This window comes from Trachypithecus francoisi, unplaced genomic scaffold, assembly GCF_009764315.1.
Source record: "Trachypithecus francoisi isolate TF-2019V2 unplaced genomic scaffold, Tfra_2.0 Lachesis_group17, whole genome shotgun sequence".
Taxonomy (NCBI): domain Eukaryota; kingdom Metazoa; phylum Chordata; class Mammalia; order Primates; family Cercopithecidae; genus Trachypithecus; species Trachypithecus francoisi.
Genome location: NW_022681462.1, coordinates 84,551,503 through 84,576,441, shown reverse-complemented (window position 1 = coordinate 84,576,441; position 24,939 = coordinate 84,551,503). Strand labels below are relative to the sequence as shown.

At 36.8% G+C, this 24,939-nt stretch overlaps 1 long non-coding RNA gene across 1 annotated transcript in view; it reads left to right on the top strand.

The window, feature by feature from the left end:
- The window catches only part of LOC117063020, a 29,632-nt gene extending 5,606 nt beyond the window's left edge, over positions 1 to 24,026 (top strand). Inside the window, exon 3 of the long non-coding RNA XR_004428671.1 lies at positions 22,138 to 24,026. This is a non-coding gene — a long non-coding RNA (uncharacterized LOC117063020). The remainder of the gene's footprint in view (positions 1 to 22,137) is intronic.
- Positions 24,027 to 24,939: the final 913 nt, after the last annotated feature.

Here is a 24,939-nt window from a genome sequence, read left to right as displayed (position 1 = left end):
GAAAACTATCAAACAGGAAGGACACCTATACCAAAACCCCATCAGTACGTCACCATCATCAAAGACCAGAGACAGATAAAACCACAAAGATGGGGAAAAAGCAGGGCAGAAAAGCTGGAAATTCAAAAAATAAGAGCGCATCTCCCCCTGCAAAGGAGCGCAGCCCATCGCCAGCAACGGATCAAAGCTGGTCAGAGAATGACTTTGACGAGATGAGAGAAGAAGGCTTCAGTCCATCAAACTTCTCAGAGCTAAAGGAGGAATTACGTACCCAGCGCAAAGAAACTAAAAATCTTGAAAAAAAAGTGGAAGAATTGACAGCTAGACTAATTCATGCAGAGAAGATCATAAACGAAATGACAGAGATGAAAACCATGACACGAGAAATACGTGACAAATGCACAAGCTTCAGTAACCGACTCGATCAACTGGAAGAAAGAGTATCAGCGATTGAGGATCAAATGAATGAAATGAAGCGAGAAGAGAAACCAAAGGAAAAAAGAAGAAAAAGAAATGAACAAAGCCTGCAAGAAGTATGGGATTATGTAAAAAGACCAAATCTACGTCTGATTGGGGTGCCTGAAAGTGAGGGGGAAAATGGAACCAAGTTGGAAAACACTCTTCAGGATATCATCCAGGAGAACTTCCCCAACCTAGTAGGGCAGGCCAACATTCAAATTCAGGAAATACAGAGAACGCCACAAAGATACTCCTCCAGAAGAGCAACTCCAAGACACATAATTGCAAGATTCACCAAAGTTGAAATGAAGGAAAAAATCTTAAGGGCAGCCAGAGAGAAAGGTCGGGTTACCCACAAAGGGAAGCCCATCAGACTAACAGCAGATCTCTCGGCAGAAACTCTACAAGCCAGAAGAGAGTGGGGGCCAATATTCAACGTTCTTAAAGAAAAGAATTTTCAACCCAGAATTTCATATCCAGCCAAACTAAGTTTCATCAGTGAAGGAGAAATAAAATCCTTTACAGATAAGCAAATGCTTAGAGATTTTGTCACCACCAGGCCTGCCTTACAAGAGACCCTGAAGGAAGCCCTAAACATGGAAAGGAACAACCGGTACCAGCCATTGCAAAAACATGCCAAAATGTAAAGACCATCGAGGCTAGGAAGAAACTGCATCAACTAATGAGCAAAATAACCAGTTAATATCATAATGACAGGATCAAGTTCACACATAACAATATTAACCTTAAATGTAAATGGACTAAATGCTCCAATTAAAAGACACAGACTGGCAAACTGGATAAAGAGTCAAGACCCATCAGTCTGCTGTATTCAGGAGACCCATCTCACATGCAGAGACATACATAGGCTCAAAATAAAGGGATGGAGAAGATCTACCAAGCAAATGGAGAACAAAAAAAAGCAGGGGTTGCAATCCTAGTCTCTGATAAAACAGACTTTAAACCATCAAAGATCAAAAGAGACAAAGAAGGCCATTACATAATGGTAAAGGGATCAATTCAACAGGAAGAGCTAACTCTCCTAAATATATATGCACCCAATACAGGAGCACCCAGATTCATAAAGCAAGTCCTTAGAGACCTACAAAGAGACTTAGACTCCCATACAATAATAATGGGAGATTTCAACACTCCACTGTCAACATTAGACAGATCAACGAGACAGAAAGTTAACAAGGATATCCAGGAATTGAACTCATCTCTGCACCAAGCGGACCTAATAGACATCTATAGAACTCTCCACCCCAAATCAACAGAATATACATTCTTCTCAGCACCACATCGCACTTATTCCAAAATTGACCACATAATTGGAAGTAAAGCACTCCTCAGCAAATGTACAAGAACAGAAATTATAACAAACTGTCTCTCAGACCACAGTGCAATCAAACTAGAACTCAGGACTAAGAAACTCAATCAAAACCGCTCATCTACATGGAAACTGAATAACCTGCTCCTGAATGACTACTGGGTACATAACGAAATGAAAGCAGAAATAAAGATGTTCTTTGAAACCAATGAGAACAAAGATACAACATACCAGAATCTCTGGGACACATTTAAAGCAGTGTGTAGAGGGAAATTTATAGCACTAAATGCCCACAAGAGAAAGCAGGAAAGATCTAAAATTGACACTTTAACATCACAATTAAAAGAACTAGAGAGGCAAGAGCAAACACATTCAAAAGCTAGCAGAAGGCAAGAAATAACTAAGATCAGAGCAGAACTGAAGGAGATAGAGTCACAAAAAACCCTCCAAAAAATCAATGAATCCAGGAGTTGGTTTTTTGAAAAGATCAACAAAATTGACAGACCGCTAGCAAGACTAATAAAGAAGAAAAGAGAGAGGAATCAAATAGACGCAATAAAAAATGATAAAGGGGATATCACCACTGACCCCACAGAAATACAAACAACCATCAGAGAATACTATAAATGCCTCTACGCAAATCGACTAGAAAATCTAGAAGAAATGGATAATTCCTGGACACTTACACTCTCCCAAGACTGAACCAGGAAGAAGTTGAATCCCTGAATAGACCAATAACAGGCTCTGAAATTGAGGCAACAATTAATAGCCTACCCACGAAAAAAAGTCCAGGACCAGATGGATTCACAGCTGAATTCTACCAGAGGTACAAGGAGGAGCTGGTACCATTCCTTCTGAAACTATTCCAATCAATAGAAAAAGAGGGAATCCTCCCTAACTCATTTTATGAGGCCAACATCATCCTGATACCAAAGCCTGGCAGAGACACAACAAAAAAAGAGAATTTTAGACCAATATCCCTGATGAACATCGATGCAAAAATTCTCAATAAAATACTGGCAAACCGGATTCAGCAGCACATCAAAAAGCTTATCCACCATGATCAAGTGGGCTTCATCCCTGGGATGCAAGGCTGGTTCAACATTCGCAAATCAATAAATGTAATCCAGCATATAAACAGAACCAAAGACAAGAACCACATGATTATCTCAATAGATGCAGAAAAGGCTTTTGACAAAATTCAACAGCCCTTTATGCTAAAAACGCTCAATAAATTCGGTATTGATGGAACGTACCTCAAAATAATAAGAGCTATTTACGACAAACCCACAGCTAATATCATACTGAATGGGCAAAAACTGGAAAAATTCCCTTTGAAAACTGGCACAAGACAGGGATGCCCTCTCTCACCACTCCTATTCAACATAGTGTTGGAAGTTCTGGCTAGGGCAATCAGGCAAGAGAAAGAAATCAAGGGTATCCAGTTAGGAAAAGAAGAAGTCAAATTGTCCCTGTTTGCAGATGACATGATTGTATATTTAGAAAACCCCATCGTCTCAGCCCAAAATCTCCTTAAGCTGATAAGCAACTTCAGCAAAGTCTCAGGATACAAAATTAATGTGCAAAAATCACAAGCATTCTTATACACCAGTAACAGACAAGCAGAGAGCCAAGTCAGGAATGAACTTCCATTCACAATTGCTTCAAAGAGAATAAAATACCTAGGAATCCAGCTTACAAGGGATGTAAAGGACCTCTTCAAGGAGAACTACAAACCACTGCTCAGTGAAATCAAAGAGGACACAAACAAATGGAAGAACATACCATGCTCATGGATAGGAAGAATCAATATCGTGAAAATGGCCATACTGCCCAAGGTTATTTATAGATTCAATGCCATCCCCATCAAGCTACCAATGACTTTCTTCACAGAATTGGAAAAAACTGCTTTAAAGTTCATATGGAACCAAAAAAGAGCCCGCATTGCCAAGACAATCCTAGGTCAAAAGGACAAAGCTGGAGGCGTCACGCTACCTGACTTCAAACTATACTACAAGGCTACAGTAACCAAAACAGCATGGTACTGGTACCACAACAGAGAAATAGACCAGTGGAACAGAACAGAGTCCTCAGAAATAATACCACACATCTACAGCCATCTGATCTTTGACAAACCTGACAAAAACAAGAAATGGGGAAATGATTCCCTATTTAATAAATGGTGCTGGGAAAATTGGCTAGCCACAAGTAGAAAGCTGAAACTGGATCCTTTCCTTACCCCTTATACGAAAATTAATTCAAGATGGATTAGAGACTTAAATGTTAGACCTAATACCATAAAAACCCTAGAAGAAAATCTAGGTAGTACCATTCAGGACATAGGCATGGGCAAGGACTTCATGTCTAAAACACCAAAAGCAACGGCAGCAAAAGCCAAAATTGACAAATGGGATCTCATTAAACTAAAGAGCTTTTGCACAGCAAAAGAAACTACCATCAGAGTGAACAGGCAACCTACAGAATGGGAGAAAATTTTTGCAACCTACTCATCTGACAAAGGGCTAATATCCAGAATCTACAAAGAACTCAAACAAATATACAAGAAAAAAACAAACAACCCCATCAAAAAGTGGGGAAAGGATATGAACAGACATTTCTCAAAAGAAGACATCCATACAGCCAACAGACACATGAAAAAATGCTCGTCATCACTCGCCATCAGAGAAATGCAAATCAAAACCACAATGAGATACCATCTCACACCAGTTAGAATGGCAATCATTAAGAAGTCAGGAAACAATAGATGTTGGAGAGGATGTGGAGAAATAGGAACACTTTTACACTGTTGGTGGGATTGTAAACTAGTTCAACCATTATGGAAAACAGTATGGCGATTCCTCAAGGATCTAGAACTAGATGTACCATATGACCCAGCCATCCCACTACTGGGTATATACCCAAAGGATTATAAATTACTCTACTACAAAGACACATGCACACGTATGTTTATTGCGGCACTATTCACAATAGCAAAGACTTGGAATCAACCCAAATGTCCATCTGTGACAGACTGGATTAAGAAAATGTGGCACATATACACCATGGAATACTATGCAGCCATCAAAAAGGATGAGTTTGCGTCCTTTGTAGGGACATGGATGCAGCTGGAAACCATCATTCTTAGCAAACTATCACAAGAAGAGAAACCAAACACCGCATGTTCTCACTCATAGGTGGGAACTGAACAATGAGATCACTTGGACTCGGGAAGGGGAACATCACACACTGGGGCCTATCATGGGGAGGGGGGAGGAGGGAGGGATTGCATTGGGGAGTTATACATGATATAAACGTTATGCACATGTACCCTAGAACTTAAAGTATAATAAAAAATAAAAAAAAATAAAAAGAAAAAGAAAATAAAAAAAAAAGAAGAAAATAAAAAAAAAAAAAAAAAAAAAAAATTGAAGAAGTTTTGAATATATTAACTGAAAAACAAATGCACCTCGAATAAGCCCTGGTGACTGGAAATGCTATTATGGCAAATTTCTGACTTTACTATGAAGGTCTCAATACCTTAAATGCTACTTTCACAGAAAGGAGATATTAGGAGAATATGGTAAATACATAATACCAAAATCAGTTTCTACTGAGAATTTTTTTCCAGTTGAATTTACCACAGGACATAGATGAGCTAAAATTTGACGGATATATAAGGATCTCAGGAATTAGTCAGCAGCTGGTGATATTGAAGTTCCCTGAAAATCTCTTCAAGTGGCAGATCTAGTTATTCATGCAAGCATTGGTAGAGCAATTGGTAACAAGTGACCAGCATTAGCCAAAAGTAACCTCTTGTTAAAAAGTGTCTCCTTAGTTTTCCTATGAATTATAGGCAACTGAAATCAACTTTTTGACATCCTAGATGGTAGGAAACAGTGGGCCACCAAGGGCAGAAGGGAGGCAGGGTGTATTTGATTTAAAACACAAATGCTTTACTCAAATGGGTCCTAGAAAAATGTTTTACATTGAGATAATTGCGCTAGGAGGCAGGAATTAGCTTGTTTTCATAATTCTATTATTTGAGATCAATGTTATATTTTTATCTCCCACAATTTAAAAAGTGAAACATATAGGAGAATGGAATTGAACTAACACAAATCTGAAATAATCTAGGCTCTATCTAGTACACAAGAATTATTCTAACTCAAATTGAGCAGCATGATACATTTAGGAAAATACTACAATATTAATCATCAACACATAGTATCAATGTCAGGCACTGCACTAACAATCTGATTTATAGTCATTCATTTAATCCTCATACTAATATCAAGAATAAAATTTTCCTCATTTTATTGAGGAAACCAAAGCAGAGAAGCATTTAATATCTCATATATTATACCAATTAAGTGATAGAACAGATATGAAAACTCAGGTATCCTGACCCAAAACCCCATGTTCTTGTTCATTCTACCATACTCCTTTCTGTAGGATACATTTCAGAGTTAAATTTCTTTGGACTTGTTTCTCAATAGGAAAATTTTTTTTTAAAATTCCATCTTTATTTCGAGTTGTAAAATACAAAGGAGTTTAATATTTGAAATTAATTTCTTGCTCAGAATTTGATATTGAAAAGTATGTTCAAATTTTAAACACCTGTATGTAATTTCGGTCTTTATTATTCTGCAGAAACTCTGATAGACTATGTTGGGAAACCTAGTTATGTCTAGTTCGGATAGAAAAATTATAGAAATCAAGCTTTGTATACAGAATCGACTTTGACTTAATCAATTGGTGTGTGTCTCAGAAGCATTTTAGTGCCTTATGGGGACAAAATTTCTATTTCCCACTGATAAGCCCAGGAAAATATCCAAAGAACCATGTTTATTATTGGATGAGTGATATCATGAAGTATGAATATGACTTTCCCAACTGTTGACTTCTTCCTATAAGTGGAATGGTTACACCTCTGATTGCCTATGGGCATGATGGGGGTAACTGGGGAAAAAGTGTATTACTAAGGTTTACTCTCCTATGGAGAGTCACCAATACTTGTAACACCGGCCTCCTTCCAAGCCTTCAGTCACTCCTATCTTTTGTGAAGAGGAGGCATTCACCTTGCTTAGGTGTTAGGTTTAAGGAGTTTGGCATGCTCATCCTACTCTCTTCCTTTTGCAAGTTGTCTGTTTAGAACTACTATCCCCTTAACCCATTTATGCCTGAGGTTTCAATTTTTTGAATTTTTGCATGAGTGAAAAATCAAACCTTGGTGATGACCTTGAGCAGTAGGATATAAATAACTCCCACATGCTTAGCATTTCAATAATGAAACACTGGTCATAAGTGGGTTAATTGCTCCATGTTTCCAGGTCTTCCTGGGCCTGCACCGTTGACTAGGGAAGTCTAATTTTGAGATTCAGCATTAGTATTAGTACATCCTTGCCTGTAAGGGAAGCTACACCCTCAGTTATCAATTTTACCTGTAAGCAGCACAATATTTTGGCCTATTTGTATTAATATTAATACACACATTTATATATTTTAACAATGAACTCAAACTTGAATGGAGAAGGAGGGTATTATTTATTGGATCATCTCGAACTCCTCATAGTAATCAAACTAAATAGTGAACATGATTCTTAGTATCTGCCTTAGTCAGTTCAGTGGCTGTAACAAGGTATCATAGACTGTGTGGCTTATAAAGAACAGAAATTTATGCATCACAGTTCCGGAGGCTGGAAGTTCAAGATCAGGGTATCAGCATGATCAGGTTCTGGTGAGGGACTGCAGGTTGCAGACTGCTATCCTCTCCCCATGTCCTTACATACTGGAAGGTGCCGGAGAGCTCTCTTAGGTCACTTTCATAAAGGCACTCATCCCATTCATGAGGGAGGTAATTCACAACCTAATCGCTTCCCAAAAGCTCCACCTCCTAAATGCCATTGCATTGGAGGTTAGGATTTAAATCCAAAGGATACATTTTGAGAAGACACATTCAGTCCATTGCAGCATCATTGGTGTTGCTGGTGTCATTGGCATAGTTGTTATTATCATCATCTCAGCTGGAACCTTTCATCCCAGTCTGTTTCCTTTTCATTTCAGCCCATTCATTCCTCATAAAGTCATCTTTTGATTTCATGAACTTCTCATGTAGTTCTCATATTTTCACAGAATTAGCTTCATGAATAATGGTTTACAGAATGTTCTTATCTTTTACTTATAGTAATCTATACCAATGGTACCCCCTTTTACTTCTGCAACCTCATGTTCTTTTTCCATTATTTTTATATTTATAATAAAACCTGAACTTTGTTATAATCTTTGAGCAGTGTCAGTTTTATCTATCACCAGTGTTTGTCTTAGAATATGCAAACTGTGTTTAGTTCTGACCTAAAAGTGGACGATGAGGTGATGTGAGAACTTCTGGTGTGATTTCTAAGGAATTATTGGGAAGGAAAATTTAATGTGGCTCAGTTGGACTTGTATGGTATTGTCGCCACTCCAGAGAAACAGGATGGACCTCCATCCCAAATTTGCTTTGTATCTACACTGTTGATTCCACACTTGCAACAAGAGAATATAAAAAGATTTAACAGTCACATAAAAAGGCTTTCTAATGCAAGCAGAAAGCCCTCAAACAGATCTGAATATGACCTGAGAGCCAGAAAACGCCCCATACTTAGGCTCAAATTTTTCATTGTGGTTAGGGGCTTGGTCTTGAGTAAAGGTTCCCACACAAGGGAAAGGGATTATGTGATTTGAACCTCCCTCTGGAGACAAAGGAGGGATTGCCAGGGCTTTTTTTTTTTTTTTTTTAATTTTATTTATCAGCTTTCCCAGATATGGGGAAGAAGGGGAAAAAAAAAAAAAAGGATAAGGCTTTCAAACTGTCAGCAGTTGGGCATAAAAAAAAATGCAGCCAGACATTTTTTAACCAATGAGATTGTCCACTGTTTCCATGTTCTAACTTTTACATGGAAGATGTTCATCTTGCATACCGTAAAAGTAATTTTACTGTTTATTTAAGCATAATCCATGTAAGGTTATACTGATGAGATTCAAAAGCTGTCATCATCAAAACAACAGTCGAACAACAGAACTGGGTGAGGTGGAATTTTTGGACAGAAGTTATGCTTAAAACTCTATCTTATTTTGTGGGAAAGAAGACAGATATGGAATAGCTAAGGACTCATGTTTGAGATATATAAACTAAATAACTTTGTTAAAATGTAAGAATAATCATTAAACAATAGAAATAGCATGCACAACTTGCAAATCAATCTGGAGAAGAAAAATGAATGAAGAAAGTCAGTCAGGGAAACTGGAGGAAAAGGAGGAGGGATAAAAAGATAAATGGAGAATACAAGTAAGAGGACAGAAAAATAACAGATGTATGCAAAACAAATCCCCCACTTTGATTGTAATTTCATCTGTGAATAAACAAAATCTACTCAAAGGAGAAACTTATGTTGACAAGGAGACATGTCCAATGTTACTGACTGCATCGTTGTTTGTAATAGCCAAACATTCTAGCAAACTTAAATGCCCATAAGTGTGGAAGTGGATCAATAAATCACAGTATATGCATACCATGAAATACTGTGCAACAATTAAAATTAATGAACAAGATCTACATGTATAAATTAGATAGATTCCAGAAATAATGAAGGGTAAGAAGATAAACAGCTAGTAGAATGATGCATACATTATTGCCACCCTTAATTTGTTTTAATTAAGAGTTAATTTAAAAACCATAAATACTATATAGTTTTTAATGGATAGACTATGTGTCCTAGAAGTATAAAAAATACAAGCAGGAATAACGCACACATACTTCAGGATAATAGTTATCTCTGGTGGTGGGAGTGAAGAGAGAGAAGAAGGAAATTAGAAAATTCTTTAACAGGATTCCTAATATTTGGGGGCGTTTTTTGCATTTTTAATAACCAGAAGCAAATATGGCAGCAGGTTAAAGTAATTTGTACATGGATATTGTCATGTTACTCTCTATTTATTTACCCACAAGAAAACATTACATACTTGACCTTGTATAAATTTAAGATATTTTCTATAACACAAAAATATTTTTTAAATGTGAACAGGATGATAAAAGGCAAGAAGAGGGATGGTAAAGAGCCACTGGAGAAGGACATACAGGAAGTGAAATTGAAAGGGGGCAGCATGTGGTACCCTGGCCTTGATCACATGTTAAGGAATGGATCCAAGGAACTGGAAGAATTGGACTTCCACTGTAATGAGTGGAACTGAAAAGAAAAAGGGAATAGAAAGAGGCAGACATATTGACTTGGCTCATCTGTAGAATGAGAAGTTTCACATCCAATGAGTTCTATTTTCTAGATAAATCTGAAGCTCAGGTTGACTACTCGAAGACTGAGAAAGGTAACAGAATGTTGAGGCCAAGATGGTTAGAAATTTGAAGACAATAGAGAAAGTTTGAAATGGCTGCTGGGGGCAATGAGAATGAGAACTGAATGGGTAAACAAGCAGTTAGGTTTGTATGGTGCGCATGAGTGTAACCCTCTATTTTTTGCATTCCCAGTTGACCTGGGTGTAATTTGCTGAGCTGTTATCAGCAGCCCAGACTTGGACATAGAACTATACAAATTTCCACAGTTAGAATCAATCACAGTTGAGATTTTGCCAGTCATACATGATAATCACAAGTTAGTTTAGCATATTGACAAGAAAATAGCTAAAGTAGTAGATCAAGAACTTAATCTGGATAGAGAGGAAACTAAAAATATAAGAGGGAGGACAGAAAGACAATAGTAAAACAGAAAAATATAAACAAAAAAAATTTCACAAATCTCTCTTCTGAACAACCACTATAACACTTTGGTGTATTTCCCCTGAGTACTTAAAAGTTATGTGTATATATATGTATTTATATATATATATATATATAAAATATTACATAGGAAGAGAGAGAAAGACATAGATATATGTATGTGTACATATATACAAATACATATACTCACATATGTACCATATACATGTTAATTTTGTAAGTAAAAAAGAATATTATACTATAGCTAATACTTTATACCTTTTAAAATTGTATGTGACTATTCTTCCAAATTGATAAATATTCAACTAGCATTGATTTAATGAACATATAATATTGCATTTGAGGGAAGTAAAATAATTTATTTAATTCATGTTCTACAATAAAAATAATCTAAATTATCTAATGCATTTATGTTATCAGTTGTTTGATATCATTCAATGCTGTTTTAATAATTTGATATTCAATCTTTCATATATCTGAATTACTTTATTAGAATACATTTCTAAATGTAGAATTATATCAAAGGGCTAGCACATCTTAACTACAAATTGTGCTCTAGGAAGTTTTTAACGTATGTATAAACACATATATATATTTGGTATTTTCAAATATATATACACATATATATTTGTATTTTCAAATATATATATATATATATATATATAAAATATTACATAGGAAGAGAGAGAAAGACATAGATATATGTATGTGTACATATATACAAATACATATACTCACATATGTACCATATACATGTTAATTTTGTAAGTAAAAAAGAATATTATACTATAGCTAATACTTTATACCTTTTAAAATTGTATGTGACTATTCTTCCAAATTGATAAATATTCAACTAGCATTGATTTAATGAACATATAATATTGCATTTGAGGGAAGTAAAATAATTTATTTAATTCATGTTCTACAATAAAAATAATCTAAATTATCTAATGCATTTATGTTATCAGTTGTTTGATATCATTCAATGCTGTTTTAATAATTTGATATTCAATCTTTCATATATCTGAATTACTTTATTAGAATACATTTCTAAATGTAGAATTATATCAAAGGGCTAGCACATCTTAACTACAAATTGTGCTCTAGGAAGTTTTTAACGTATGTATAAACACATATATATATTTGGTATTTTCAAATATATATACACATATATATTTGGTATTTTCAAATATATATATATATATATATATATATTTGATAAGTTGCCTTTAAAAATTCTTTAGGACTCTCTAGGAGAGAAAGGTTTATAGTACCTCAGAGTACAAGTGCTGGGACCAATAAGTGACTTTTTCTCTCTTCCTTCAGAGACTGAGAGTCAGATATCATAAGGATACAATGAACACTGAACTGAACTTAATTCAGTTCCATAAATTCCAGTCTATTAAACATCCTGAGACTCAACACAACAAGAAACAATCAGTTTACATTTCCTCTCTTGGCTCAATTCTTTATTTTTGAGAATGATACAATATTCTTTCTGCTACCCAAGTCAATCACTTTATAGTTATTTTCCCTCCTGCCTGTCAACATCTAGTCAATTTTCTTGAGCACACAAGCCATTCATCTAGCAAAAATATATTGGGCTGACCACGCAACAAGCATTTTGCAAGGTTTGGGAAATAACGAGATGTTCAATTATACAAAATGTATACTCTCTCTTCAATATTTCTACAGAATTTATTATGTGTACTGCTCTTTCAACCTTAAGACACACAGGCTGTGGCAGGTAAATTAGGTTTCCCAGAAAACAGATTCCAAGATGGAGATTTGTGTTCAGGTGGTTTATTGGGGAGTGCTCTCAGGAAAAACAAGCATCACCAAGGGAGGAAAGTAAGACTGGGCACAGGGCTATGTTGAATGGTGATGCATTGCAACAGGGGTGCTCGCCAGTCCCAGAGAGAGAGAGCTCTATAGCTAGAATAGCCCTTCAGAGGTATACTCAATGGAGGCAAGGGGGCTGGGATTCTGCATCTCCCCATGGAGCAGTCATTCAATTTATATTGCCCCCAGAGAGATAGAGTAACTTTGAACAAGGCAACTACCTTAGGCCAAGGACAATTCTTGTGGAGTATTCATCTGTGAGCAATCAGAGGGCAACACTCTTGAGAAACCGATACCTAGACCCTAAAGAGACAGAATCTGAGAAGCCATGCTAACTTGGATTAGTGAGCTGAGCTCTGGTTCTTGGAGAACATCAGGAAAAACAGCTGTTAGGTGTAGGCTTAATACCTGGGTGATGGGTTGATCTGTGAAGCAAACTACCATGGCACACGTTTACTTATGTAACAAACCTGTGCATTCTGCACATGTACCTGGAATTTAAAATAAAAATTGATTTTCAAAAATGCTTTGGGCTCAAAATATAAAAAGAAACCACCATATATATGTAAGCAAAGAACTTGCTTATGTGCAAAGCTTGTATCATCAATTCAATTGTAAACACTTGACAGCTACAGAAGGTATGTTAAACTTCTGTTTACTCATAAGTCTATCATAATGTTTCATAAGTATTAGTTGCTCAATAATACCTGCTGTTTAATTTGACAAAATCCTGCCTCTTAGTTTTATGAAGCACTACCTGTCCCCACATTTACTTTCTCACCTATAGCTGCCATATTAGTCTAAGCATTCATAATTTCTTGCCTGGACTTTGCTTAAATCTTATAAATAATTCATTTTACCTCTTTGATAAAATCTCTCTGGCATAACACAAATATGGTAGACTGTATCTTTATGGTTAATCAGTGTGGTTACTGAAATTTAAACATAATATCTTATAGTGAAGCCATGTATTAAATATGAACTTTCTCCTCTTGTATGACCTACATATTTACATGGTTTGGTTTTATGCATCTTATGCAAGGCCCGTGTTCTCTAACCCTCTTTGTTTAGCACTGATGTACAAACATGTGGTCTTCTAGATGAATAGTTTACAATGTGCTTCATGTAAAGTCTCAAGGTAAAAGCTGAGAGACCAGATAAAGCTGAAGCAATAGATATTAGGGGCAACAGCCATACAAGTATTCTGGCCCAGGTCTGATCAAGAGGCATGGCCCTTAGGGACCAACCCTACTGCTTTTGTATAATTTTCTTCTTAAAATCGTAGTTCTTCATCTTTTCTCCCCAAAGATCAGAAGCCACAGCTGTGTCAGGTCTCTGTTAATAGGGAAGATGATACTTAGAAAACCCAAAGAGAGGTACATGTGCTACCATCCAGGAGGCAGATGAGTCAGGGTATGTGTGGAATCCAATGTACACTCTGAGTTGACTCTGCAAAAATTCAAAATTGTATCAATTTCTCTATGCTCCAAGCATTTACATGTTTGGAGACACAGCATATAAATTTTCCATCATCTGTTTGATCAATAAAATTGCTAAATTCATTGTATTTCTGTTTCTGTCTTTTTCTCATTTTATCTTCCTCCATTCATTATTTTAAGATACTCCTTGCCTATTAGGAACCAGAGACCAAATCAACTGCAGTACAATCAACATCTCAATGTTGACATCTATCCTTATTCATGATTATTTCAATTATACAGTAATTGAGACTCAAAGAGATTTTGGGTTTTACCAAAGGTCACATTTCTAGTAAGTTAAAGAAATGAAAAAGTATAGAATAGTTCATACTTTTGCCAATGCCCCATCCTGTCTGTCCACAGACATCTGGAAGGGAAATTATCTTTGTGGTCCAAAAAATATAAACGAAATATGTGCCCAGTCATTTGGTACTCTAGAGACCTGCTTTAGATCTGCCCATTCTAGAATCTGCCTGCTCCATCAGGGCAGAGGCCTGCTAAGTGTGTGTCCTTGTGTTGGCAGGTGAGAAAGAGGAAGCCCTATCTGGAACAAAGCAATGTAATAACAATATCAGACATGAATTACACCTTACACATGTTCCATTATAGATATCTGCCACAGACAGTGCGGACTTCTTAAAAAATATCACAAGTGGGTGACTGCTATTATACAAAGCTCTGTGAAATGGAATGACTAATCTATAAACATAAGCATGAGATTGAATAAAATATATATAAAGAAATATATACAATATTAATTTAGCATAGACAGTATCATATCCCATAGACCTTCTTGCACAATGCAGTGACACACCACTGTGTTATTAATGCTTTGGAAAAATTTATTTATTCTATTCCATTAGTGTATTTTAACAAACATTGCTCTGGGACAGTATGCCTGCCAATTTATGTTTATGAGACTGTCAACATAATTTACATGCAGACAAAAATATGATACAATATTGCCAATGCAGAATCGCCTCGTCAAGTGATATTGTCACAAAAAAAATGAAACAGTACCCCAGCTGAGGAACGAAGCATATTCATCACTGTTGGCTGCAGAGAATTTGAGGTGACACACTGAAATACATTTAATGCCTTTTTTTCATGCATCAAATGAATAAAAAGTGAATGAATGAGGTACTTCTGACTGCCATATACTGTGCAAAAGCAAACAGATTTCTTGTTTCCCTCAGAAAAAAATATAAAAATAATACATAGGTTCCCGAAATGTTGACAGAATTATATTTATTATTCATTTGGAAAACTGAGTATGCTACAAAAATCACAATAGTTCTAAAGTGTTTGGCTGCAATGATTGAGACTGTCATGGAAGGAGATGATGGCAAACTGAGAGTTCCTAATCCACGCAGGATGAAGAGCACCGGCAGTGTGGAATGATGGTAGATATTTGGCCTAGGACCTTGTGTTAAATAATACAAGAGATTTTAATAAGACTGCTTTTTCTAGAAGGTGAGTAATTAGATGTATGAACTTGTCTTTTCTCCACTTTGACAACTCCAAGGCTCTAAGGGCATGGTTTCTGGACACTGGTAGGTTCAAGTCCTGGTTTGAGCTGTATATAACTGAGCTTCAGTAGTATATGAATGCTTCAGTGAAAAGGTTTTCCAATTTTCCCTGTGCTGATGGCTTGTAAGCTCCAGAGATTTCACTGGCCAGGAGAACATCCAGCTTGGTTACAGGGAGGCCAACCAGGAAGAACACAGAGCTTTACCAGTCTTGAAGGATTTGTTCTCCAGGTACTACCTTTGCTCACTGATGAAAGGCGGTCTGTGCTGGAGGCATCTTCCTTGCTCTGGGCCATATCATCAAAGGTGAGCCAAGTATAACTATGGCCTGTCTGCCACAAGCCTGCTTGGTACCAAGGAACCAAGCACCCTTGCTCTCAACATAGTCCTCCTGTCTCATAGGACTTCCTAAAGTAAGAGCATAATGGCTCTAGTAAACTTCCTGTTGTTAGAACATATGTGCTTAGAAGTTATGTTTTTAAGAGGAGAAGAAAGAAATATCCTGGGTTCAAGAACAATGAAAGGAGTTCACGTTCAAGGTTCACAATCTGCATGGTGCTGGATTAGCAGCAAATTAAGGACCCTGAGTTCTTTCCTGAAACTTTAGTTTAACAAACAAATGTATGAGTAACAAAGAAGACTGGGGGAGCGCTTTGTGTAAGGGTAGGGAAAACATGCACAACTTGAGTCTGAAACCCTACTCTGCCACATACTCCACAAAAGACACTCTGATCCTTAGTATCTTCATACATAGAATAGGACTAATAATTACCTCGCAGTTTTGTTGTGACAATTAAATACGAAACAGTCGACCCACATGAAATGCCTAATGTTCAGCCATTTTCTATGTACCAAAAAAAAAACTGGCAATAGCATGTAATTCACCTAGCGTGGTCCCAAACATACAATAAATGCTTACTGGATACCAGTTTACTAAATATAACATGTTAAACATTGAAGAAGCTATGCAAAAGAAAAAAGTTAATGCATTAATATATTACTACTACTGCTACTACCACTATTACTACCACTAGCCTGCTGGTCTTTGTCAATGATATTTGAAATGGAATCTTAAATATAACATTCCAAATGTCTCAGTACCATGTAAGGCATGTGATGAAACATGAGATAGTCTATCTCAATATGAATTTAAATTTCTATAGCATATATATAGAACCTTGACTATTTATCTTTAGGCTCCATGAACATACAAATTTCTATGAGAAAACATTTTTCCTGAAATTGACCTCTACTTCAAGACATTGAAAACCCTGTTTAAGCTGATGCCTCCCATTAGGTAGAACGGAACTTGTCATTTTGCATTTTACACTCTCATTGACAGTATTGTCCAAACAGCAGCTGGCTTCTGCAATTCACACTGGAATTTTACTGCGAATTAATAGCTGGGCAGAATAAATGGTGGCAGGATGATGTGGGTGCCTAACACACCATTAGGGGTGAAGGCACAGACAGAGCTTCTGAGAGTGAGAGTTCCCAAGCCCAAATGCATATCCAATTCATTAGTTAAGGGGGAGAGGAAAAGGGCAGGGTATGAAGAAGAAAAGTAATGAAAGAAAGACACATCGAGACAGGGAGTAGATAGAAGAAGGAGCGATCATATAATGGAGAAAAATTACTGTAGAAGAATAGGATGATGCATACTTAAGAGTAGCCCACACCTGCTGGGTTTGAGCGAGGAAAGTGTGTGCATTAGGCACCAGTTGGAATGAATTATATGACACCTTTTCTTTGGCCAGAAAAATGTCTTTCTGACCCCAGCTGGTGATTGATTAGATGGTGCCCTGGAGAAAGAAGATGACTATATCTTGTCATTTTGATCTCTGCATTGAATATTACCATTTCTATCCTTACCAAAGATTTAAATCCATTTTAAAGAAACTGTATTCATCAATTTATCTGAATAACTTGTAGCCTAATGTATATGGGATAGTCTGGGGTGACAAAGGCAGAATTTAAAACAAAGAAAAAGTACTCTTTCATGCCCCACTGGAATGACAAATTAAATTATATTTCACCTTGTTTTAATTGCATGGAGTGATACACATATTGGTCAAAACCACTACTGAATTTGATAAATCATTGAGTCTGGAATTTTTCACTAAAAATGCAAATAGATTCAGATGATATGCTCCAAGCATATTTGCACCTAAATCAGAAAATTTATCATCTCCAGAAAGACCATTGAAATGTAGAGTCAGATATAAGCTCAGCTGAGATAATTATAGCATCAGATGCTAACTAAAAGCCAAATAAACTATGTAAAATAATATGAACTTTTTAAAGCCAATGCAAATATGCCAAAACTAAAAAATGTCTCTGAGTGACAGAACTTTTACACAGCCTTCACTATATCAGTCAATGGGCTTAGATTGTGGATTCCTATATTATCTGGTGCTCTGGCCTTAGTACAGAAAGTGGAATCACAAATGAGATATGCATTTCATTGTGGTCCTACCTACCACTCTATTGACGACTAGAATCAATGTGTTCCTAAATGAGAGTTTTGACACACAGACCAAAATGAGTTTATATAGAGATTTACATAAAATCTATGCTATAAAATTTTAAAATAAATTTATGTAAATACAAATTATTTAAAGAAAAATATTAAATTTATTGCATGTTAATATGTCAAAATATGTCAAAAATTGTGTGAAAATTGTGACTTTGTTCCCCGAGTGATTAAAGTTTGCCAAACAGGAGTTTAGATGAAGGCAGAAGTGGCTGTTGGCCAAATCTCCAGATGGTTCAAATCTAAGAGGGATGGAGCCAATGTCTGATAAGGGAGCCTTGATGGAGGGGGGAGCACTAGGCTGAAATTAACAAGAATAAATTAAAATAGTATGAATGTAATTTTTTATATTTTAGCTATGAAACAACGTCAGAACAAGCATGAGGTCATGGGGCCTCTCTTTACTACAATCGATACGAAAATAATTCATTAATATTATAAAGGTCTTGTCATTGTGCTGGTCTTCAGTGTATAAATTGCATTTGTCTAACTTTCTACTTTCACCTTCTATCAGTGTAGCTCAATACGAGTCAAGAACTTCCTAGAAGCATAATTTAGGATCTAAATAGAAGAACATAATGAAGAGAAGGGCAGTGTTTTTCCTACTCCAAAAAGACAGGAAAATAAAATCAAGCCCTGTCATTTCAATCATTTGTTTGATATTGGTGGTAAAATAAAATGTTTTTAGTTCCCCATCCTTTTATAACATGGAATCTTTTGTCCTATACTTCTATCTCTCTTTTTGTCTGTGTAATCTTGGAATTTATAAATATGTCATTTTTAATATATCATTGATTTGACAATGTATTTTAAGACTTAGACTTAGTTTTTTAAACTAGTTACAAAATTTTTTTACTTTTATTGGAAATGGGTTTTCTTCCACCTCTTTATGTTGTAACATCTGCATTTCTTACTTTTGGCTTCTACGTCTTCTTCATCTCCTTATCAGAAGGCTATATCTTCAAGAGCGTGTGTATGTGCACACAGGTACCTGTATGTTTTGAGTGTACCTGGCTGATGGAAGATCTGAGCTTTTGCATATCTAAAAATGTTTTCCTATACCTTTCTATATAAAGCAAAAATCAAGAAGTCTGGGTAAAATAATCTCAATTTACAAAAATGTTTCTTCAAAATCCTATCAAGTCTCATGTATTATTATCTGACTATTGGTGTTAAAGAGCAAAAATTCAATAATTTTGTTACTTTAAGACACTATATTTCTAGTTTTGTCTTTTTCCCACTAATGAATTCAAATTTTGGTTAATAAGTTTGTAGGTATTTTAGCTGATCATGCCTGTAATGTTGTGAGACTCTTCAGTCTACGTAGGTCTTTCTTTAGTTGAAAAAAGTATGTTTGTATTTTGCCCTCCCTGCTACCTGTTTGGTAATTAATTAGTTTTATCTTGTGTTGCCATTCCCTGCCTACCATATTTATCACGTTTTAATTTTTTTTTAATTTTGTTACCCTATGGCTTTGTACTTTAAGATTTTTTTTGACGGAGTCTCATTCTGTCACCCAGGCTGGAGTGCAGTGGTGCCATCTTTGCTCACTGCAACCTCTGCCTCCCAGGTTGAAGTCATTCTGGTGCCCAAGCCTCCTAAGAAGCTGGGATTACAGGTGCATGCCATTATGCCAGGCTAATTTTTGTATTTTTTTTTTTTTTTTTTTTTTTTAGTAGAGACGAGGTTTAACCATGTTGGCCAGGCTGGTCTCGAACTCCTGACCTCAAGTGATCTGCCTGCGTCAGCCTCTCAAAGTGCTGGGATTACAGGCGTGAGCCACTGTCCCAAACCTCATTTTGAGATATCTAAATTGTTTTTTCTACATGACAGGTTAAATTGCTGCGTCATCACACCTACCTCTTCTGCCTCATGACCCTCTTTGTGCTCTCAGACTTCTTGAGAATCTCCCTCATCTCTCTTTTCATAAGACGTTACCTGTTACCTCTCCAGCACATCACATTACTCCCCCTCCTTATAGTTTTAATTTCTGTTTTATAAAGAGTAATCTTTCACTCTAAGAAGAAAGACAGTTTCCTACAATTTTCTTCTGGAACTTAGAATACAATATCTTCAGAAATCTTCCCTAGCTTCTCCTGTGTCTGAAATTGTTTATTTTGGCCGCATAAAGAACCTTCCTCACCCACACAATTTCTCCTCTTCTCATCCTTGAGCCAGTCAAGAATAATTCACAGCCATTATTTGTCAACAGAATATGCAGCTTGTCTCCTTTCACCAAATTTATCATTGCCTATTCTCTATCAAAGGAAAGGAACTACTACCATTGCAATTGTATTAAAATTTTTTTTAAAATTAGAAAAAATTAAGAACACTTAGGGATTGTATTAGTCCGTTTTTTAAACTGCTATAAAGACCTTCCCAAGACTGGTTAATTTATAAAGGAAAGAGGTTTAATTGACTCACAGTTCACCATAGCTGGGGAGGCCTCAGGAAACTTACAATCATGGCAGAAGGCTGAACGGGAAACAAGACACCTCCTTCGCAAGGTAAAAGGAGGCAGTGCCAAGCAAAGGGAGAGAGCCCCTTATAAAACCATCAGATCTCGTGAGAACTCACTCACTATCACGAGAACAGCATGGAAGAAACTGCCCCCACGATTCAGCTACCTCCACCTGGTCTCTCTCTTGACACGTGGGGATTTTGGGGATTACAATTCAAGATGAGACTCAGGTGGGAACACAAAGCCTAACCATCTCAAGGATCAACCTTGATACATCTTTCTTGCTATATTCTCGTACATTAGCAAGTCCTGTGCGTTTAACTCTGTAAATATATCATTAATATCTTCACTTCTGTCCTGCCATCATAATAATCTAAGGCACCATGATTTCTTATTTGAACTGTCTAGATAGTCTCCTAATTTGTTTTTCTATATCTACTCTTCTCTTGCCCAAAACGACCTTTTAAAACTGCAAATGAATTTATGGCTCCCCAGGTGAAAATTCTTCAAGAACTTGCCATTGTTCTTAGAATGAAAAATCAATTAACTTCACATCATCTACAGGATTCTTTATATTCTAGCACTTGCTCCAATCACCAGACCCATCTGGTGCTCTCCCTGTCTGAGCTTTTCCCAGTCTCCTAAATAGAACCTGTTCCTTTCTGCCACAGGATCTTTGCATTTAGAGTTTCTTCTGCCAGGAAGCTCCCTACCTGCACCCTATACAAAACACTTTGTTAACACACAAACTCCAGTCTGTCAGTTCAAATGACATACTTCGGGGAAGACACTTCCTTGAGATTCTAGATAAGAATCAATGCCCCTCTCACCTATTCCTAGACTACACTTTCGTTTTCCCTTATAGTACATTTCACAGTGTCAACTATACTCCTGCCATTATTTCACTGTCAGTGTCTTTCATCTCATTAAAAACCGTATGCCATAGTGACTGTTTCTGTTTCAATCAACATTTGTTGAATTCATTATTGAATCTCTGTGTCCTCTTCTCAAAGATACATTAGGAAAACAGGTGAAAGTGCAGAATTCCTGATTCAATCCCTTATTTCAAGTAGGCTTTTAGCAAATTCTTGCATTCTCTATTGAAATGGCATCTGATGTTTAAAAAATTGCAATTCCTGCCGTACATTAGAAACAAGGTTCTTCAGCCTTGCCCACTATGACTTATATCTAAGGATTCACGTCCAGAATGTTGGCTCCACCAGGTTACTGCCCCAGACCCAGTCAACTTTGGATCTAGCTGAGACTTATATCAAAAGTCACCTCCCTGCTATTGATAAACTGGCCTCTTCAATTCACTGCATTATATCTCCCTGTTTTATTTTATTCTTCATAACTAATAATTTATTGGTATTATTTGTCTGGCTCCTCCACAAATTTCTTTAGCATAAGGAACCTACCTCTGTTGTTTCCACTGCATTCAATCACAAAGTACAACTGGAGAAAACCAGACTAGAATGAGAGATAATAGGATCATCATAACATCATCAACAAAACCTGGCTTAATTTGAAGCTGCTTTGTGCTCTCTTTGCTTTCCTCTAACCATGCTAATATTAACAAAGAGACGCCCTTTTCCAATGCATTCATACCATCCTACACAGACCCAGACCATGGGCCCAAGCTAAGATATATTCATGGAATTATGTTTGCAAGGTGATGAAAATGACAAGAAGCGGGAGACTTTCTCTGATCTATTCATGTATTTTTCCCTTCAAGGCACCAGGGGAGGCAGAAGAGCAGGAGAGGTGACACCTGACCAGAAAGAGTATGGCGCTGCAGCCTGGGCAACCTGTCATGGAAAGGTACTATAGCTGCAGGTCTCAGAGCTCTCCAGAATCACTCTCATGAACATGTTTGGGAAAGAAGTTATGAAATAGAGGCAAGAGTGTGTTACAGATAGGAGTCTTTTTGGGGGAACAATAAGATTGTCCTCTTCTTAGAAATAGCTCTTCTGGCCATGATCCCTTCTTTCTCCTACCAGAACTGCTTAATTCCATTGCCTGAGCCTTCTAGCCTGCAGATTATCCATCATGTGACTAAGAATGAGATGACATCTGTACAGATACATGATTTGCCTCTCAGCTGTTTAGCTGTTTCTACAGGAAGCCTGAGCCGTTAAGGTATTCTCAGGGCAGGAATGACCTAGAAGAGATGGAATATAAGCTCAAGACAATAAGATGGGGGCCTGGTCAAACACCCTTCCTTATGGGAACTAGGAATCTTGGTTATAGCCCACGTTTTTCCTTCTTCTCCAAACCCAGGTGATGGTTTTGGTTTAAGAGGCTCATCTATGAGAATTCTGTATCAAAATTATTGCAGGGAGAATAGACCTCTTCCATTACCTAGAACAAAAGTTAGTACTTTCTCCTATTTCTTCTTTTTTCTTTCTTTTGTACTTCCTATTACTTTTGGTGCTGTAGAAAGATTTCTCTGTCCAAAAAGATGTGAAATATTCCAGACATATTGCACCAAGGTTGTGTGTAGCACAAAATCAACTTGCCTTGAGCTTCTCTGATATATAGCCAGTGTTTTAATGTTCCCATTTATGCCGATCCGTAATACATCTTCATAGTGTTGGCTTAATCACAAATGACAAGGGTGGAAAATGTAATAAAGACAGGGGCACATTAATCTACTTTGTATGAAAATGTGGAAAGGTAATCCAATTTTGAACTGCTTGCTCTTACAAAATATATAAAAGTTTGTACAATTTCTGCATCTTAGTTGGGGAGATGGTGGTTAATCCTAAAGAGGTACATTTCAGGTAGAGTCCTCGGTCCCTTACATATAAGCACAGAGGTAGTGGCCCATACTGAGAAATAAAGGTGGGGACTCTGGGGAGTGAGTTGCCTGATGGAAGCCTGTATATCAGGCAATATTCAGGAATGTCCATTCCTTGTGGGTCTTAGACAGATATTCCAATGTTAGGGATGTTGTTGTGTCTTCCCCTACACAGCCCCTAAGGCTAGTTCATATGAAAAGTAATTCTGCCTCTGCTCCCTAAAGACAAGCTGGAGTTCATATGGTGAAAAATCCATAGAAGGGAGGTAGACTCAGCTAGAAAGTGTGTTTCTAGCAGGGGAGTTGGTGTGAGGGAGAGAATAGTTACAATGAAGTCAGGCTTGTCTTAAACCACAACTGATGTCATTCCAATCACTGTGTGTGCCTGCACTTGTGCATGGCATGCATGAATGTTGATGCATCTGCAGTGCTCTCACCTAGCAGACAAGCATAAGAGAAATGTGAGCTCTGGACTTAAAGAGCGCTGAGTGTTAATATCATCTTCTACTTGCTCTATGACATGGCCAGTAGTCCAACTCCTCTGAATCCCAGTTTCTTTATCAGTAAAATAGATATTGTACTAGTTATCTCTTAGGATTAGTAGAAATACAGGACCCAGCAATTCTATTCTTAGGTATCTACCCAAGAGAAATAAAAACAAAACATAGGCAAAATGTGTACAAAAACTTGTACATGGATGTTCATAGCAACATTATTCACTATAGATAAGAGGTAGAAACAACCCAAATGTCTATCAACTGACAAATGCATAAACAAAATGTGGCTTATTATTGAAATAAACAATGGAAAATTATTCAGCCATTAAAAGGAATGAAGTACTGATGCATGCTACAGCATGAATTTGCCTTTAAAACATTACACTAAGTGAAAGAATCTTGTCACAAAAGACCACATATATGATCCCTTTGTATGAAATGTCCAGAAAACAGAAAGATGTAGTGACAAATGAGATTCATGGCTGTCCTAAATTTTTTTCAGTAAAAGCAACTTTCCTTCCTGTTTAAGGAGGTTCATTTTTTCTTTCTTACGAACTTATAATGGTTTTCCTGCCACGTTCTTGCCTTACAAAGGGCTTCTGAGTCTCCTCAGGACATATCTCCACCAAGGTTTTTCTCTTCCTCAGCTATAACCAGTATCATCCTAGCAAGTGACTCCCAGAAGATGAGGTTCACAAAGAGACCTATAAAAAATTACAGTACACACCAAAATAATCGCATGATTTTTCCAATTTATATCAATAGAATCCATGTGTGTGGGAATAGATCTTAAGGCTGTTGGATAATGATGAAAGGAATATAATATTGGACTGAGGATCTGGGAACAATCCTGCTAGCTTATTTGCTGAGCTGACTAAAACTGGACATGAAATTGACATAAATTATGTTAAATGGAAATGCTAAAAATCCCCTGGCATATTGTAAAGGAAAATATCTATTGGCTTAGGAAAACTAGAACGCTAGAGTAGATTTTATTATGTAAAAACATGCCCTGTTAGTGTATCCCTAGAGGACACATTCTTCACCAGTGCTTTGAAAAATATGTTGATGAGCAGTCCCCTTGCATCCTTGAAGAAATCTGTGATAGATCCATTAAGTACATGAGGATCGACAGAGGAAATTATTGCCATTGAAACTAAGCTCCCCAAAGCCACTAGGGTTGATGGGCTCCAAGAGTGGCAGGGCCAAGTGATCATCACCAAGATCAAGGTGTTAGTGG